Below are 6,000 nucleotides of genomic sequence, written 5' to 3'. Positions count from 1 at the left end.
TTTTTCACATTCCATTTCCCCCTTGTCCCTGCCCCCACACCCCACACCTCTTCTGATTTACAAAATGCCGATGCCCCTCTTGCTTTTTGCTCCTCTTTGCAGAACAGCTTTATTCGTGAGCCTTTCTTCTTTCAGAGATACTCATGAAGTGCAGCCTGGCCAGGCAAAGGCCACTAGTTGATTTCACACTTGTAGCCATCAGCTCAGAAACCAAGACTGTAATTTAGAAGATAACATAATAGTGGGATCTGCTTGCATTGAAACCTTGTAGCTAGGGCAGGGATCGAGGATAGTGCAAGTTCCAGCTTATTGAGGGTGAGGTCACTGAGTTTTCCTGCAAAAGAACTCTAATGACCATTTGGATGGGACAGCGTATAGAAGGTTGATGGGAATGCACAATAAGATGCTTAGTGCCTTGGGAAGCCTGGAAAAAAACCTGCAATCAATGGCAAGGAACATGGACGAGGCTGATACTAACTTGGCAATGGGCTTCATGCAAAGAGTCCTCTCTCTCTCTCTTCCTGCTGTGCTGTGGCCTCTTTTCACTCATGTTATATTCCATGAGGGGAGTGCCAACTAATCCACCTATGTCGGGAAGCAGCTGGTTTGTGCCTTGAAGTGGGCAAAAACTCTTTTAGCACCTGCCACACCACTTCCTGTAGACTTTGCAATTTTAAACAACTATGGGAAGTACCAAATACTTGCAAGTTCTTAGCAACAGCTTGAAGAAATTAGTCATCAAGAAACCTGTTAGTAGTTGATCTTTTTAAATAGTGCTGGCTTGAGTGGGGCCATTCCTGCTGCTCAGCGCATTTCCATCTGTGAGGTTAAGCAAGGGCTATTAGTTGGAATGTTGAGCTCCTAACTGGCACAACTGAGTCAAATTGTTATTCCAAACTGACTGGTTTCATGATCTGTCTTAGAAATCATAGAAACCCTACAGTGCAGAAGGAGGCCATTCAGCCCATCGAGTCTGCACCGACCACAATCCCACCCAGCCCCACCCCCACCCCCACCCCCACCCCCACATATTTACCCGCTAATCCCTCTAACCTACGCATTTTAGGATTCTAAGGGGCAATTTTTAACCTGGCCAATCAACCTAACCCGCACATCTTTGGACTGTGGGAGGAAACCAGAGCACCCGGAGGAAACCCACGCAGACACGAGGAGAATGTGCAAACTCCACACAGACAGTGACCCGAGCCGGGAATCGAACCCGGGACCCTGGAGCTGTGAAGCAGCAATGCTAACCACTGTGCTACCGTGCCGCCCACGTGTCTGCTCAGCATATTTCTGGCAACTGTTTGCTGAGCACATGCATAAGCCGATTTGGAACTTAAGGGACACCTTCAATGCCCAAACGTTGAGTGATCCCAATTTCTCACCTATTGCTTCTAGTGGTATGTTCACCCTTGAATTTTCCCATCATAATATTTGCTTATTAAGGACATTTTTTTTCCTTTCAAGGGGCTGCTACTGTCTTTCCAGCCAGCATGCTCAGCAGGAAATGAATGCAAATGTGCCATTTTATTTAAATTAAGAAATGCATAAAAAGGAAAGTCAGAAAATGTTGGCAAAATATTTTTTTTTTCATAATTTTCCCCTTGAATTTGCTGGAAGAAAACAAGGGAAGCCAGGAAATATAAACCCAGAAAATTTGAGACTACCCATGCACACCAAGCAACTGTGTCAATAAACCGAGGCATTGCTTTCAATGTCACTGCCTTTGAAGGCATTTCATTCAGGATGCAATTATACAATTATGTCATTTTCTGTAGACTGATTCTCTGACTCTCTTCATCACACTTATAGCATTGCCCTTAACTGTGATGTCTGTGGCTCAGAGGGCCTCACGGGGATATCTGGGATAGATGCTAATTTGCAGCACATCAAACAAGTGACTGAGGAACCATTGCTCATGTCATTTAATACATTCATTATCCTCCCCATTTGAACAGCATTAGTTGCATGATTTTATCATGTTGCTGGATTCCCCAATGTCCAGGAAGTCATTGAAGACATTCATCTAGCTATATGCACAGTCAGCAAACTTCTCTTTATAAGTAGGCTCCAAGCCTACTTATAAAGGCTCTGAAGTAGCTGGATATGATGCTACGGAACATGGCAAACTGCTCCTGTGGCCACCAGGTGCCTGCTTCATCATTGGCACGACCTCTTGCTGTTCCTTATGTACGTACTGCTGGTGATCTAATGCTCCCTCCTCTTATGTATGTTGGGGCACAGCCCCTTTAAGGGAATGGGTCATGTGACCTGGGTTGTGGGGTTAGCTAGTTGGGAACTCCCCTGAGTGGGCAGTCAATGTTTGGTGTGTGGAGCAAGTCGGCTGAATATAAAGTTCTGAGTTCCCTGACACCTGGCTGTGGAGTAGTTCTTGAGGAGAGGAGATACGTCAGTACTAAGAGATTTAGAACCATAGAAAATTACAGCTCAGAAACAGGCCTTTTGGCCCTCCTTGTCTGTGCCGAACCATTTTTTGCCTAGTCCCACTGACCTGCACTTGGACCATATCCCTCCACACCCCTCTCATCCATGAACCCGTCTAAGTTTTTCTTAAATGTTAAAAGTGCATTTACCACTTTATCCGGCAGCTCATTCCACACTCCCACCACTCTCTGCGTGAAGAAGCCCCCCCTAATATTCCCTTTAAACTTTTCTCCTTTCACCCTTAACCCATGCCCTCTGGTTTTTTTCTCCCCTAGCCTCAGCGGAAAAAGCCTGCTTGCATTCACTCTATCTATACCCATCAAAATCTTATACACCTCTATCAAATCTCCCCTCAATCTTCTACACTCCAGGGAATAAAGTCCCAACCTATTCAATCTCTCTCTGTAACTCAGCTTCTCAAGTCCCGGCAACATCCTTGTGAACCTTCTCTGCACTCTTTCAACCTTATTTACATCCTTCCTGTAACTAGGTGACCAAAACTGTACACAATACTCCAAATTCGGCCTCACCCATGCCTTATATAACCTTACCATAACACTCCAACTTTTATACTCGATACTCCGATTTATAAAGGCCAATGTACCAAAGGCACTCTTTACGACCCTATCCACCTGTGACATCACTTTTAGGGAATTCTGTACCTGTATTCCCAGATCCCTCTGTTCAGTTGCACTCTTCAGAGTCCTACCATTTACCCTGTACGTTCTTCTTTGGTTTGTCCTTCCAAAGTGCAATATCTCACACTTGTCTGCGTTAAATTCCATTTGCCATTTTTCAGCCCATTTTTCTAGTTGGTCCAAATCCCTCTGCAAGCTTTGAAAACCTTCCTTAACATCCACTTAACATCCTCAAATTCTCTAATCACATTTCTCCAAGGAAATTAGATTAGAGAATGTGATGCGTGATACTTTGAGGTGCTGTTGCTTTTGCCAGGATTGCTGGCTGTTTCCTAGGACAATCTTACAAAAACTGTGCACATTAAAATGCTGACTGCAGAACACTCCTTCCATCAGTTTACATGGCAATATACTGTGTGTTCTGATGCTGTTCTTGGGTGCATGCCATTGAGAAAGAAAGTGGAATACCAGCTTGGGCGGCTTCTTCCTTTATATGCCTGTGCCAATTATTTCTGGGTATGCCCTCTTTGGAGAGATTTTGGATCTCTTCTGATAGAAGGTGAAAGAGTGGATCCTTGTTCTTTTGTTGCCGAGCAATTCCAACGTTCCTGGGGCAATTGTAAGATTCATTTGTAGTTTTTAAGGCCATTTCTGTGTGGACTTATTTATTTCATTTTGTTTTTCTGATTCCACTAAGCTTTTTGTGACCTGTTATGCTAATTACCTATAATGCTTTAACTTTCTAGCTGTGCATTTTGTCACTACTGTGTCCCCGTGGGCATTTCCCATTGTAGCTTTTCAGCTAGAGCAACTGAATGTAAGTTGGGCCAGGCTGCCTGATGGTGTTTTTTTGCTCATCTGCACAGTTATACATCTCTTAAATGGTTCTTTCCCATTTAGCACTGACTTAGACATGAACTAAAAGCAGTCCCAGATAGCTTTGTTTAGGGTGTCGGATGGGCTGGGGGAGGTGGTGATGGACGTGTGGGCAGGGGGGATGCAGTTGACTCCTTGTACTCAGTCCATTGTTTTGGACTGTCAGAGGATGAATTCTTTGGTTAGTTCTTTTTGTTCACAATGCAGCATCACACGGCTAATATATTTCGTGTTCCAACAAGTGGAATTCAAAATTTGGGTCATTTTGTTCCTTGATGTATCTAGGACGGCAAACAATGGATGTGGGAAAAAAGTGCTTACTTAGCAAGATTTCTGTGGACTCTGTGCTGCAGTTGTTAATGGGAATTGTTCAATGTATAATTCTGTCAAACAATTTCCTGGCAGAAGTGGCTGGTAAGGATGGCTGGGTGGTAAGAGTGAGTGGGTCAGCATAATTTTTTTTTTCACCTTTGGGACACTGGTTCGGGTTGAATTTTAAACCATTGTTTGAAAGTTTCTCCATTTACATCAGCTGCTAAGATTTGAAGTTAAAGGATTTTTGGGCAGAGTCAATTCAATCACTTTGTAGATTGGGGCCTGCAATGCATTTGAGGTCTCCAGCGGGATGGGGGCTTGGTGGTGTAAATGGTAGATGGTGGGAAAGGAGATGGAAGGAGAGAATTGAAACGGCTACTCGGTAACTGGTTGTAAGGTTACTTCGTACAGACCGCCTGTTGTCAAAAAGTGTTTACTTTCCCTACACTGACATCTTTATTATAAGTGCAATATTTACAAGGTGCTTTCTGTAAAGAGACTGATAGCAAAGAAAGGAAAACAACTGATTTTAAGGTTACAATAAATTTGCATGGTATGTTCACCATTTCACTTATTTTGTCTATCATCAAGAAAGATCTAACAGGAGTGAATACTGGCACTGGACCCCATATCCGGGACATTCAGGACCAGACGTGTTGCGGATTTGGGGATTTTGTGGATTTGGGTCTTGTAAGGTGCACTTTCATAATGTGAAAGTTTAATTTTTAAAAAAATTTTCATAAATTGCACCTCAACTGAAGAATAGTCATTGTCAAAAGGAATGTCTGGGATGGTAGCTTCTGTACAGACTCAGGCTGCAGGAGTTGAAGGCTCAGACTCCGTCTTACTACTTTTAAACATTCCCTGCAGCTTAAATTGTTTCAGATATGTGAATGTTTCTTTTAGGAACACCTCTTGTATTTTGTAAACCCATGCAACATGCTGCTCTGTAATCTGCTCCATCCCGTGAATCAGTTCCTCCGTAAAGCTTATATACCTGTCAGTAGACACTTTTTGTATTCATCCAATGCACTATTTTCATTGTCATCATCGTCGACCTCATTCTTTTTATTCTTATCCATGACCATGTCACAATATTCCACTGTCTATGAGTTGGAGGTGAACCGGAGCATCGTTGTCAATATTCAGACAATCCTTAATAGCATATTCGTTTAACAATTTGGCCTCAGCATATAACAAACCTTTCACATATTCCAATAAATATTCATTTTTTTTCTCCTCAGAAACACAGAAACCATTAAAATCAGTTCAATTTCATCCTCAATATTTAGGAACATGGTAAAAGGCCACAAGTTGTGCCAACCATTTACCAAAATATATTGAGGTACGTTGACCGAGGCCTTCACGGTACTCCAGAGTGCATCTTTAACATAGAATTATCTTTGAAATTCCTTAAATCCCAAGCCTCTGTTGCATGCAGTGAGAATTTTGCACTTGAATTCAGCCATGTACTGATCTTGAATACCTGGAGAGATTAACTTGATGCATAAGTTGGGTAAGGGACGAACGTACAGTTGGGAGACGAATAAACCCTGAAAACATGGCTTCTGATGTTGAGTACTGCATTGGGGCGCGCAGCACAATTATCAAGGAGTAACGTAATTTTGCAGCCCCTGGGAAGACCCACAGCCCAACAAAGAGCGCTGGCTTCAGGGACAAAATGGTTCTCGTACCAACCAAAGAAGATTGGCCTTGCCATCCA

Source organism: Mustelus asterias, chromosome 15, assembly GCF_964213995.1.
Source record: "Mustelus asterias chromosome 15, sMusAst1.hap1.1, whole genome shotgun sequence".
NCBI classification, from domain to species: domain Eukaryota; kingdom Metazoa; phylum Chordata; class Chondrichthyes; order Carcharhiniformes; family Triakidae; genus Mustelus; species Mustelus asterias.
The sequence above is the reverse complement of the archived record's forward strand: the minus strand, read 5'-3'. Positions refer to the sequence as shown.